Source organism: Coffea eugenioides, chromosome 10 (genome assembly GCF_003713205.1).
Source record: "Coffea eugenioides isolate CCC68of chromosome 10, Ceug_1.0, whole genome shotgun sequence".
Lineage (NCBI taxonomy): Eukaryota > Viridiplantae > Streptophyta > Magnoliopsida > Gentianales > Rubiaceae > Coffea > Coffea eugenioides.
In genome coordinates, this window is record NC_040044.1 from 25,599,554 (window position 1) to 25,614,000 (window position 14,447).

Consider the following 14,447-nt stretch of genomic DNA (forward strand, 5'->3'; position numbering starts at 1 on the left):
GTAAGGAGGGGAGGATGTGAGAACCCTGAAAATGCATATATAAATAATATTTCGTATGTTTTTTTTTACACTTCTTTTATTCTTTAATAATTCCTAGTACCACTTTTACTTGTTTGCAATTAAGTGCATAAAAACACGTTTATGTGAAAACTTATATAATTTTTCTAAGTTATGAAATTCATTGGTTTTGCTAAACTAAGTTAAGATTTTTAGAGCTAGATTAAATTTTTCGTAGTAACATAAAATGTTAGATTTATATATATTGGTCAAACTTGATTTTAATAGTTTAATTAATCAAACAAAAATGTTAAGCGTTAAAAGGAATCTTAATACTAATTTGTAATCAATTAATTTTGGACAAAAACGTTGTAAGTATCTTAGGTATTCTTAGGACATAAGAATTTCGATAACCAAAGCCTTGCAAGATTAGCGAATCCTTAAGCGTTTAAATCACGTTTGGGGACAATTTTGGAGCTAAGTTAGAACCAAGGACTTAAGTGGATAATAGGAGGAGAAGTGAAAAGACTAAACTACCCTCACAATGCCACACAATTACTCACGGCCACAACCATTCCCTGCTCAGCCAAACAGCTCCCCGGACACCATGATCACAAGCCACTCCATTCGGCCAACCGCAGCTCCACCACCCTAGCTGACCAACCGGCACCTTCACCACTGCAGTACACAACCTCTGCTAGCACTCAACCTCTTCCCCTAAACCGGCACCACACAACTCCCTCTTCCTTTCATAGCTGAAGCCACAATTTCATTCCCTCTCCGCCTCGCTATCATCGACCAAGAAGAGTGCAAATTGCAATTTTCTTTCTGTTTTGCTCTGTCCGCAAGCTGGAGTGAAGGCTGAGAGAAGCCGTGAGCAAACTCCACCCATTCTGCATCTCCATTTCACTCCACTTCACGACTGTAGCATCCACCAGCTGCAACCAGAATCTGCTTCGTGCGTGAGAGCCGAGAGGAAGGGAAACTTTTCAAACTTTCTGTCCGAGAACTTAGCTTGCTGTGAGGTGACTTTCGAGCTCCATTTAAACTGGTTAAGAGGTTGATTAAGCTTTGCATTTGACAGTGAGCATGGATAAGTTAGAAAATTCTAATGGACTTAAAATCTGGCCACATTTAGGCCACCGGGGATGATCGATTAAAGTCTGGAAATTTTGGGTGAAAAATGTTGTTATTCGAACTTGATTTCTAAAACTAAAAATGTTAACTAGTGGCTAAGCTCCTGCATGTTGAACTTGAGCATCTAAATCCACGTATAATCCAAGGAAAATCCGGAAAAAAAAAACTAAGATCAAAGCTGCTGGAATTCATGCTATGCGAACTGCCGAAAGTTGATCTTATAATCTTAATTAGTTGGAGTAATCTGAGCACACAGTGGTGATTAACTAATTGAATTTTGGATGATTATTATTAAGATCATGCATGTCAATCTATGTGTTCGGATGTTGTATTAAGAAGCTTGGAGAAAATTCTGTTTTGGTTGAGCATGATTCTGCCGAGAAGAATGGTTTGGAAATGCAACTGAAATTCTGTTTTCTTGTGACCACTTGAGCTCTCAAGTGTAAGTAGCCGAGTGGAACTTAATGTGTATGATGTCTAGGACCCTGCATATTAATCCTATGAAGTTGATTGATGAATTAAGGAACCTTAAGAAATTCTGGTTTGATGAAAATCCACTGTCGAGATTGATGAAGAAATGCATTGCTTAATTTGCTTAATTGTGACAAATTATGGTTATAATCCTAACTATCCAAGTGAAAATAAAATGCTTAAGGGCCTGCATGTTGAGTTACTCGATTGGACAATGAAGTTAGGAACTTGGAAAAAAAAAATTCTGGTTTAGTGAATTGGGATTCGTATGACCTGAAAATTTCCGAGACCTGGAATTGGATTTTTAGTTCTTAATCCGTGATTATGGGGATTTTATGAGTTGATGTATATGATTAACTAGTTAACAACATGTTAATTGAAGTTTGCATAAGGTTTTGTAGCTTGGCTAACCAGGAAAATAAAAATGAAAGCAGAAAAATTATTTCATGAACTATCATCCGAGCTTAGTCGATATAAACCCTGGATTTGTGTTTGATGAATACAATTATAGTATGAACCTGGATTTGATTTGGAAACCTTTACTAGCCAGCTACATGTTTTCAAGATCTAATAGAGTACCAAAAATCCTGTTTTAACCAAAGAAAAATCTTGTTTTGGAACCATTGTTATTGCTGGAATTTCTTGGTGAATTACCGTTAACTTGAACCCGGAAATTTTGAAAATTATAACCATGGTTTAACTTAAACTCCTGATCGAGAATTGTGCATTATTTAGCTAAGTAATTGCATGAGGAAGTGAGAGTTTAATTGCTTGCTTCACCCGAGTAAATAAAGTAAATACAGAAAATTTCCTTCATGCATGATTCATCCGTGGCTTACTAAACAGATTTTTGAAAATGTTGGGATGTTTAACCCTATTGCTCGAATTTGAGTGTGAACCAGAATCTTCAGTTTGACTTTAGAACTTTTCTTGGGATGTTAGGAACCTGAAATGCATGATAAAATGTACACGTAGCCTGTGAAAACTGTTTGGCAATGAATCATTTGATACCTTGTGAATTTGATTCGGAATTAGTGAAGTGAAGTTATGGATATAAGCTGGAAATTTTTCAGCCTTAGTCAGGCTTGATAAATAAAAATATACGTACGGATTTCTTTATATATTTTGGGGTGACAATGTGATATTATGGATGGAATTTCTTGGCTTTGGATCAAATACTTGAGTAGGATGCTGCTGCAAATGTGGTCTTTGGTTTTATATACCTGTTAGTAAATTGAAATATTTGAAATGTTAGCTTGGCTGCTACACGAATTACTGGTTGGGCGCTAGGGGCTAATGATTGACGAAGCCCTTAGTCATTGAAATGATTTTATAAAGTACTTATTGGATGATGGAAGTTAATTGCTGGAGTGTCTTGGGACTCCACTTTTATTTTTATGTGCTTATGTTGGGTTTGCTGAAACCAAGTGCTAATGATTGATGAAGCCTTGGTTGACTATTTTATTTTATTCGGAAATGCAATTGTTGAAAGCTAGGGCTAATGATTGACGAAGCCCTAGTAATTTGCTATGTGATTTTTGCCATATCTTGATCCATATTATGATCTCGAAACGGAATCGGAGCGGGGGAAAATAATGAGGAGGGGCTCAAAGCTGCTCAAACTTCTAGTGCTCATGTCATGCAAATACCCAGTGGTCCAATTACAAGAGCGCGTGCTAGGAGAATTCAAGATTCACTTCAAGCTCTTGTTTGCACGATTCAAGAACGAGTTGGTGATGACTTGAGGACCATTGAAGGATTACATAATGGAGAAACTACTCTCTACACTTTCCTTCAAATGGAAGAGCCAAATGAAGACTAGTTCATGGAGTACTAGCTTTCTAGTTAGGGTTTTATTTACCATTATTAGTTGTTTGTTAGCATTAATAATTTCGGTCAATTGTTCCTTCACTTTGGCCGAATTTAGAGTCTTAATTTTAGTTAATTAGTTGTTAGATATTTTCGCCCTTAATGAAGGGCAAGGTCGTCCATTGGACATTCTAGGGTTTGAGTCCTGTAAGGCTATATATAGCCTAGGTTTTCATTCATTAAATTCAATTCAGATTTTATAAAATATTCGTGAGTTTATTCACTCTCTCTTGCCTCAAGAGAATTTCCTTTGAATACTTGAGAATTAATCTCAAGCTGTTCATCGAACTTATCAATCAAGTAGTCTCCTTGATTGTGGTGTTCTTCTATCTTTACTTTTGGTTCACTAACTTTGCTAGTCTTGGGTTAAGGATTATCCTTAGTTCGTGGCTCGTGATTCTAGAAGGGTCAAAGTTCCGCCAATCATCCCAACTTGGTGTTCGTCTAGATCCGTCTCACATCAGTTGGTATCCAGAGCTAGTCGACGACATCAAGTATATCCCGTAGAGGTTCTTTGTTTTTCTCCTTTTCTTTTTCTTCGTAAGTTTTCTAGTATTTGTCTTCAATTCTGGTCGTGTCTTTCTTTGTGTCAAGTCCGATTGTTATTACAAAAAAAAATAAAAAAAATTCTGTCCGCCTTTGTTTGTTCTTGTTGCGTCGTTCTTTGATTTCTTTTGCTTCGCATACACTTCGTGCATTACCTGGTTGTGTGATTCTGTCTTGAAGCCTGCTTTCAAGTGTAACCGAGCTGTGTTTGAATAGTGAAAAAAAAAAAAAACAAAACAAAACAATTTCTGCGACGGCTAGGGTTTCACTTGCAACTAGGGTTTTCCTTGGGCGCAAGTTTCGTGTCAAATCTGTTCCAGCTTTTAGTTGTTACCCAAGTTGTTTTCATTAATCTCCTAAACTGATTTTTGTGGTTAAACTTGTTTGGGGGTTGGAATCTTGAGGAAGGACTACAATAATCTAGGGATTCTTGAGTTTCGTGAACTAATCTTGAAGTCTCAAATTTTTTTTGATAGTTATTGGGGGATTGAAGGAGAACTTTGGTTCAGCATTACATTCTGGAATTTAACCCATGAACAGCCGAGTAATTGTGTGTTCTTAGAGTCAAAAAAAAAAAAGGAAAACAAAGCAAGAGGAATTGCGCGGGTGACAAAAAAAAAGAAAAGGGAAATTGTGTTCTTTATTGCCAAGACCTGAATTGCTACACTTTGTTTCTTGAATTTAAGCCGCAAAAAAACAGAAATCTAAGGCAAAGGAAGGGTTTAAAAATTCTGACCAACTTCTTCTTGAAAATCTTCAGCGCCTTGAGTCTTGATTATTTGTGTCACCTTTTGAGTTTTTTGATCATCTTGACTCTTGAAGACCTGCACCTCTCTTCGCACAAACAGCTTCTTGTACGCTCTTGCATCCATACAGGGCCTCCTTGGTTTAGGAGTAAATTTCTGGGGAGTTTCTTGGGCAAACCGCTTGGGAAATTCTTGTGTAACATCACTTGCATTACCTTGTGACGCCATTGCCTAAGACCAATCTGTATAATCTGTCCGTGTGTGGTGCACAGGGGAGGGGCCGAATTGCTTGTTCTTTGAGGGGGAATAAGGAACGAAAATTTGGAAGCAAGGAGAGGGGAGTATAGCCGAATTTTAAGAAGAGTTTTTAGAAGCAAATTCTGGAATTTTGAGAGGATAGTTTCGGGAAGAATAGGAAGCTACCAAATTCTGTTTTGCAGCCGACTTTGGAAGATTTCAAAGGAGCAGAAATCTGGAAATTTTTTAGCTACCAAATTCTGTTTTGCACTTGGTTGACCAGCCGACTTTAGGAAAGGAACAAGGAGAAGGAAATCTGGAAAATTTTAGGAAACAATTCTGTTTTGGTATAGCCGATTTTGAGGAAGGTTAAGGGGTACACATCTGGAATTTTGGGAACCAATCCTGTTTCCATTTTTTCTAGCCGACCTTAAGGAACTTTCCAAAAAGTACAACACCTAATTTGTTTCCAGAAAAAATCAATTAGGAAAATTAAGGAAACACTTGGGAAACTCCATCATTGTATTTTCCTCGTTTCATTCCTTATCAAAGTCATCCCTCATTTCATTCTTCATTTCAGTCCGTTTCTACTTTTGTTCTTGTTCCTTTGATACAATTGGGAGCTATTTTGATTAAAGTGTGATTGAACTTCCTTGAGAAAATTTCTGATTTCTTCAAAGGAAACAAACAAGTGGTTCGAGAAGTGAATTGGTGAGATCATTAGAGTGACATAAACACTTGAGTGAAAACACGAGAGGAGTGAAACACTTTAGGGAGCAAGTGAGGCATTTTCTACTAACGATTTGTCAAGTTTTGCAGGTTTCACCATGTCTCAGGAACATGAGATTACCATTGCTCAGTTATCACTTAAAATGGATAATATGTGGAAGGAAATGCAGAGGAGATTTGACCAAAGGTTGGAAACAATCCATGAGCAAATTGATCAACTAAGTTCGTCTAGGGCTTCTTCTAGGAAATCTAGGGGAAAATCCACCCTGGGGGAATCTAGTGACTCCAATGCTGATTCGGAACATGAGGCATACGAGCAAAGAAGACCAAAGCGAAACCCAAGAGCAAACGGTGATGCCATCAAGGGGATTAAGATGCAGATTCCTCCTTTCCAAGGCAAATCTGATCCGGATACGTACCTTGAATGGGAGAGTCGAGTGGAGCTAGTATTCGGTTGTAATGACTACACCGATGCACAAAAGTTGAGACTTGCCGTAGTAGAATTCACCGACTATGCCATAGTTTGGTGGGAACAAGTGGTTACAAGCAGGAGAAGGTGTGGAGACCCACCTATAACCACTTGGACTGAGCTCAAGAGACTGATGAAGAAGCGATTTGTACCAAGTCACTACCATAGAGACTTGTACCAAAAACTTCAAACCTTGACACAAGGTCAACGCTCAGTTGAGGACTACTACAAGGACATGGAAATCTCCATGTTAAGAGCTGATATTCAAGAAGATAGAGAGGCTACAATGGCAAGATTTCTCAATGGTCTGAGGGTTGAAATAGCCGATCAACTGGAGCTTCAATACTATGTGGAGATTGAAGATATGGTGGAGAAGGCTATCAAGATTGAGCAAAGGCTCAAGAGGAGGGGTACAACCAGAAATTATAACTCTCATCCTCAACCATTTACTCGACCATTCCAGCCTAGAAGGGAAGAGAGAGGTTCGAATACTTGGACCACTCCAAAGCCGAAGCAAGATCAAGGGTCAAGCTCACGGCCACCTTTTACCAAAACCGACTCCAAGGTTGTTTCAAAACCAACAATTGAAACTTCAAAACCTAGGAATCGTGACACCAAATGTTGGAGGTGTCAAGGAGTTGGGCACATTGCAAGCCAATGTCCAAATCCAAGGACCATGCTTGTGCTACCAAATGGAGACATTGTCACTGATGATGAAGAGGAGGAGTACAAAGACATGCCTTCCTTGGTTGAAGAGGAAGATGAGATAGAGGAAGTTCCAACTCAAGACCAAGTTGGATTGGTAGCAAGGAGAGCACTAGCTACTCAAGCTAGTAAAGATGAACTTCAACGTGACAACATCTTTTACACTAGGTGCCATGTGACCAACAAGGTATGCAGCTTGGTGATTGACCCCGGAAGTTGCACTAATGTTGCTAGTGCATTGATGGTGGAGAAACTAAACTTGCCAACTAGTGAGCACCCTCGTCCCTACAAGCTTCAGTGGTTAAACAACAGTGGAGAGGTACGTGTTCTTAAACAAGTTCTGGTTACTTTTCGCATTGGTAGGTATGAAGATGATGTTATGTGTGATGTAGTACCAATGCAAGCTGCACATATACTCTTAGGGCGTCCTTGGCAATTTGACAAAAGAGTCACTTTTGATGGTTTCTTGAACAAATACTCTTTTATGCATAATTGTAAAAAGATTACACTTGCACCTCTTACACCTCAACAAGTACATGAGGATCAAGTTAGTCTACAAAAAGAGTATGACTTGCATGCTACCACCAAGAAGGACAACGCCAAAGCTAAGAAATTAGTGTTGGCCGACCCTTCTTCAAGCAAGTTGGATCACTCTCATTCGGTCTTCGAGCCCGCACAGGAGAGAAAACCCAGCATGCTTGCCAAGGTGAAAGATGTGAGAAAGGCCTTGCATTCTAATCAGGTTTTATTTATTTTATTTGGCAAGGAATCCTTACTCACTAATGCTCTTGATGCTTCTTTGCCTAGTGTTATTACTAACCTCTTACAGGAGTATCAAGACGTCTTTCCTGAGGATATACCTAATGGATTGCCTCCATTAAGGGGAATTGAACATCAAATTGATTTCATTCCTGGATCTTCCCTTCCAAACAAGGCACCATATAGGACCAATCCTGAGGAAACCAAGGAGCAACAACGACAAGTAGAGGAGTTGCTTAGTAAGGGTTGGATTAAAGAGAGTCTAAGCCCTTGTGCTGTACCAGTTCTACTTGTTCCAAAGAAAGATGGAGGATGGAGAATGTGCACTGATTGTAGGGCAATTAATGCCATCACGGTAAAGTACCGCCATCCCATACCTCGTTTGGATGACATGCTTGATGAATTACATGGTGCAATCATTTTTACTAAGATTGATTTGAAAAGTGGTTACCATCAAATTCGCATGAAAGAAGGAGATGAATGGAAAACTGCATTTAAGACAAAACATGGACTTTTTGAGTGGTTGGTCATGCCTTTTGGGCTAACCAATGCACCAAGTACTTTTATGAGACTCATGAATCATGTTTTACGTTCTTTCATTGGTAAATTTGTGATCGTTTACTTTGATGACATTTTGATCTATAGTAGGAGTTTAGATGAGCATGTTGTGCATTTACAAATGGTCCTAGATGCACTTCGTAAGGCGAGCCTCTATGCTAACCTTAAGAAGTGTACCTTTGGCACAAATCAACTGGTTTTCCTAGGCTATGTTGTAAGTGAGCAGGGAATTCATGTTGATCAAGACAAGGTGAAGGCTATTAGTGAATGGCCAACCCCTACCACTGTAAGTGAGGTAAGAAGTTTCCATGGCTTGGCAAGCTTCTATAGGCGTTTTGTCAAGGATTTTAGCACCATTGCTGCACCACTTACGTCAATTGTCAAGAAAGATGTGCAATTTCATTGGGGAGAGGAACAAGCTAAGTCTTTCCAATTACTTAAGCACAAGCTCACACATGCACCTGTTCTTAGTTTACCTAATTTTGACAAGGCTTTTGAAGTAGAGTGTGATGCTTCTGGTATAGGTATTGGAGCTGTTTTACTCCAAGAGGGTCGCCCGGTTGCCTACTTTAGCGAGAAGTTGAATGGAGCTGCTCTAAACTACTCAACATACAATAAGGAACTAATGGCCTTAGTGCGAGCTCTACAAACATGGCAACATTACCTTCGCCCTCGTGAGTTTGTCTTGCACACCGATCATGAGTCGCTCAAGCATATCAAGTCCCAAGACAAGTTGAGTAAGCGACATGCACGATGGATTACCTTCATTGACAGTTTTACCTTTGTGATCAAATACAAGACAGGTAAGACGAATGTAGTGACTGATGCACTCTCGCGAAGACACACACTTATCACTACATTAGATGCTAAGTTGCTTGGTTTTGAATTCCTTAAAGAACTTTATGCAACTGACTCAGATTTTGGTGAGATTTTTTCCTCCTTGCCACGACACTCTCGTGAGCATTATTTCATCTCTCAGGGGTTCTTATACTACAAGGACAAGCTTTGCATTCCCAAGAGCTCCATGCGCACACTCTTAGTAAGAGAATCTCATGGAGGAGGGCTAATGGGACACTTCGGCATTGCCAAGACCTTAATGATTCTCCAAGAACATTTCTTCTGGCCACGCATGAGGAGTGACGTGGAACGCCACATTGAGAGGTGCGTGACTTGTCACCAAGCAAAATCAAAGGTACACCCTTATGGTCTCTATACGCCTTTGCCAATTCCACATGAACCATGGGTTGATTTGTCAATGGATTTTGTGCTTGGACTACCTAGGACTAGAAAAGGACATGATTCAATCTATGTGGTAGTTGACTGTTTCTCCAAAATGGCCCATTTTATTCCTTGTCTTAAAACAGATGATGCTAAGCATGTTGCAGATTTATTCTTTCGAGAGATAGTTAGATTACATGGCATGCCACGCACCATTGTTTCTGATAGGGACGCCAAATTCCTTAGCTACTTTTGGAAAACTTTGTGGTGTAAACTAGGTACTAAATTGCTATTTTCTACTTCTAGCCACCCACAAACTGATGGTCAAACCGAGGTTGTTAATAGGACTTTATCTACCCTATTGCGCGCAATCATTAAAAAGAACATTAAATCTTGGGAAGATTGCTTACCACATGTGGAATTTGCATACAATCGCACTGTTCATTCTGCTACACATTATTCGCCGTTTGAAATTGTGTATGGCTTTAACCCTCTCACACCTTTGGATTTAACTCCTTTACCTGTTCATGAGAGAGTTAACTTGGATGGTAAGAACAAAGCTGCATATGTACGTGAGTTACACACTAAGGTGCGAGCCAACATCGAGAAGCGTACACTTCAATACATCCAAAGTGCCAACAAGGGGCGCCGCAAGATGATCTTTGAGCCTGGCGATTGGGTATGGATACACATGCGCAAAGAGAGGTTCCCAGTCAAAAGACGTAGTAAGCTACTTCCACGGGGAGATGGTCCATTCCAAGTCCTGGAGCGTATAAATGACAATGCCTACAAACTTGAACTTCCAGGTGAGTATGGGGTACATGCTACTTTTAATGTATCTGACTTGAGTCCTTTTCATGCAGACGATGCGTTTGATTTGAGGACAAATCGCCTTCAAGAGGAGGGGACTAATGAGGAGGGGCTCAAGGCTGCTCAAACTTCTAGTGCTCATGTCATGCAAATACCCAGTGGTCCAATTACAAGAGCGCGTGCTAGGAGAATTCAAGATTCACTTCAAGCTCTTGTTTGCACGATTCAAGAACGAGTTGGTGATGACTTGAGGACCATTGAAGGATTACATAATGGAGAAACTACTCTCTACACTTTCCTTCAAATGGAAGAGCCAAATGAAGACTAGTTCATGGAGTACTAGCTTTCTAGTTAGGGTTTTATTTACCATTATTAGTTGTTTGTTAGCATTAATAATTTCGGTCAATTGTTCCTTCACTTTGGCCGAATTTAGAGTCTTAATTTTAGTTAATTAGTTGTTAGATATTTTCGCCCTTAATGAAGGGCAAGGTCGTCCATTGGACATTCTAGGGTTTGAGTCCTGTAAGGCTATATATAGCCTAGGTTTTCATTCATTAAATTCAATTCAGATTTTATAAAATATTCGTGAGTTTATTCACTCTCTCTTGCCTCAAGAGAATTTCCTTTGAATACTTGAGAATTAATCTCAAGCTGTTCATCGAACTTATCAATCAAGTAGTCTCCTTGATTGTGGCGTTCTTCTATCTTTACTTTTGGTTCACTAAATTTGCTAGTCTTGGGTTAAGGATTATCCTTAGTTCGTGGCTCGTGATTCTAGAAGGGTCAAAGTTCCGCCAATCATCCCAACTTGGTGTTCGTCTAGATCCGTCTCACATCAGAAAATTTCATCGACTTTGCGAACTCGGGTAGCTGCGTTCAAAATTAACCAAAAATATTTTCCAGCCAGTATTATATCATAAAACTCTATACCTAGTGTTTTTGCCTAAAACTTTCCAACTCGATAATTCCCTTTAGCTCAATTTAGCCTTGATAGCTACAGTAAATAAGTTAAATAGTTCTTGGAAACTCTAAGGCTTATTTAAATTCCTTTCTTTCCTTAAGCTTTGCACTTGGATAGCCAACTATAAGAAAGTTTCAAAGCTCGAGCTTTACCAATTTTAGTGAAAAGCTTGAGAGACTTACTCGGCAAGAAACCGCATTCTAGGAAAAATAGTTTTTAAGGATAACTTTTGCAAAAGCCATAACTTTAGGGAAATGTTCATAGTAACCTTCCAACTACGATTTTGGGAAGTTTGTCGACTTGTTTCTAGTAAGTAATACTAGTTACCTTCTCTAAGGAAAAAAAACAAGGACCATGTCTACTACCTTTGTCAAGCTTCAATCTAAATAGATTTTTGAAATCTCTTGAGAAAGTAAACTAGTATTATATTAAATAAACCCTTATACGAATAAGTTTAAAAAACTGAATAGAAACTTATAGTTTCAAAATTTGGTTTTTAGGATATCGCGAGGACGCGGAATTCGATTCCCAACCTGATATCTGAACTCTACTCTTGGTGAGTGTCCCTGCCTGTTCTTTTCCTACTTGAATTAAGTGCTTTCTTGACTCGATATGCGATAAATTGCAAAATGAGTTTTTGATCCATCGAAGTGAGCAGTGTGTACTTTATCGCACTAGCCGTTCGAGTGGTGACTTGCGTGAATCATTTTTCTCGCTAATCCTTGAATCTAAAAGTAGTTACGTCGTTGGGTGAATCCCTCGGCACTTGAATCTAACTACAATAATCCTTGAATCTAAAAGTAGTTACGTCGTTGGGTGAATCCCTCGGTACTTGAATCGAACTACAATAACGTCGTTGGGTGAATCCCTCGACAAATTTTATTACGGGTATATCTCGAGTATACTGCGTCTTTAGTCGACGTTCGGGCCCGGGATAGGGGTATGGATGGTGACGGGTTAGGATCAAAATGAGTGAATCTACATGGACTGTAAGTAGTGAGAGTTGACGGAGGGTCAACTACGATGAATGGCGATCAGGCGAGGAAAATGGCTCCTGAGAGCCCCTGTATCCTACCTTGTGTTGTTACACGCTTTCTTAATTGTTTAACCTGTTTAAATTATTACTCGCTGTCTGAATTACGTGATTGCATGTTTTGGGGCACCACTGAGCTTTAGCTCACCCCATGTTTATTTGTTTTCCTTACAGGATGTGAAGTTTGAAAGTAATTGGGCAGCTTGTATTTCTTATGGTTGTACTTGAATAGTTTGATTGTAATTTTCGGTTTGTAACGGATTTTAAGTTAAGCATTGTACTTTTCATTTTAGATTGCCACTTGAAGCTGGAAAAGGTGTAATCCCTAATTCTAATACTCAATTTGTAGGTTTGTAGTAGTATAGTATATCCTTATCTTTTGCGAGCGTCGCTGGAAGTATTTAAGAACTGTCGATTGGCTAAGTGTTATACTGTTATCTCTGAAGTTAATGTGGTGTTAGAAATCGATTTATTTTCGGAAGGATCTTTATTGTAATAGCTTAGGTTAATCGTCGGAAGATTTTAAGTTGGAATGCTTGCGTGAGTCCTGGCGAGAGCTGGGCAGACGGCCCGCCAACCCTTTGGTTCGCCTTAGGGGGAAGTGGGGTCGCCACAACTCATGTGTCAAAGTTTGGGTACCAAAACTACATTTTTCTCTATTTTGGACAATGGTGAAATTATAAATAGGTTCATGTTCCCTTTCGTATTGGGAGGTATGAAGATGAAGTACTATGCAATGTTGTTTCAATACCGACGAGCCATATTTTGTTGGCACGCCCATGGCAATTTGACAAGCTTGTAAGTTTTGGTGAACATATTAACAAATATTCATTCATGCATTGTAATAGAAAAGTCACATTTGTACCCCTTACACCTAGACAAGTGTATGGGGACCAAGTTAGACCTCAAAGAGGGAATGAATTAGAAATTAGAGAAGAAACAAAGAAAATTTCGAGGGAAACGAAAAAGAGAGCAAGGCTGAAGTAAGAGAGGGGTAAAAGGCAAATGATCAATTGGCCATTGAGGTAAAAATAAAAAAAGAGAAGAAACAAAATATGATTGCAAAGGCCAAAGATCTCAAACAAACATTGAGTGTTAATCGGTCTATAGTTGTGCTTTTGTGTAGGGATGTCTTACTTACTGCTCACGATCTTGACCAATCTTTGCCTTCTAGTATTGTGTCTCTCTTGCAAGAGTTTGAGGATGTGTTTCCTAAAGAGATTCCAGATGGACTGCCACCACTAAGCGGAATTAAGTATCAAATCGACTAGATTCTTGAAGTTCTACTGCCAAACAAACTAGCTTATCAAATGGAGCCGGAGAAGACCAAAGATTCACAAAGACAAGTTGATGAACTCTTGAAGAAAGGATAGGAGAGAGAAAGTCTAAGTCCACAAGTTGATGAACTCTTGAAGAAAGGATAGGAGAGAGAAAGTCTAAGTCCACAAGTTGATGAACTCTTGAAGAAAGGATGGGAGAGAGAAAGTCTAAGTCCTTGTACTATTCCTGTGATCTAGTGCCTAAAAAGGATGATTAATGGAGGATGTGTACAGATTGCAAAGTTGTTAATGCCATCATGGTAAAGTATCATATATTTGATGAGTTACACGGTACTATTATTTTTACTAAAATTGATCTTAAAAGTGGTTACCATCAAATTAGAGTGAAAGAAGGTGATAAATGGAAGGCCACTTTTAAAACTAAACATGGATTGTACAATGGTTAGTTATGCCTTTTGGACTATCTAATGAACCTAGTACATTCATGAAATTGATGAACCATATGCTACGGCCTTTCTTGAGGAAATTTGTTGTTATGTATTTTGATGATGTTTTGATTTATAATAGAAGCGTTGAAGAGCATGTTGATTATTTGCGGGCTGTTCTTGATGTACTAAGTCAAGAGAGGTTATATGCCAATCTCAAGAAGTGCAATTTTTGTACTAACCAATTTTTAATTTTAAGATTTTTTATGAGTGAGCAGGGCATACAGATTGATGAAAACAAGGTGAAAACAATTCAAGAGTAGCCTGCACCAAAGTCGATTGGAGAAGTCAAAAGCTTCCATGATTTAACTAGCTTCTATTGCCAATTTATCAAGGATTTTAGCACAATTGCAACCCCATTAACTACTGTAATTAAGAAAAATGAGACATTTAAGTGGAGAGAAGAACAAGATAAGGCATTCCAATTGATTAAATAC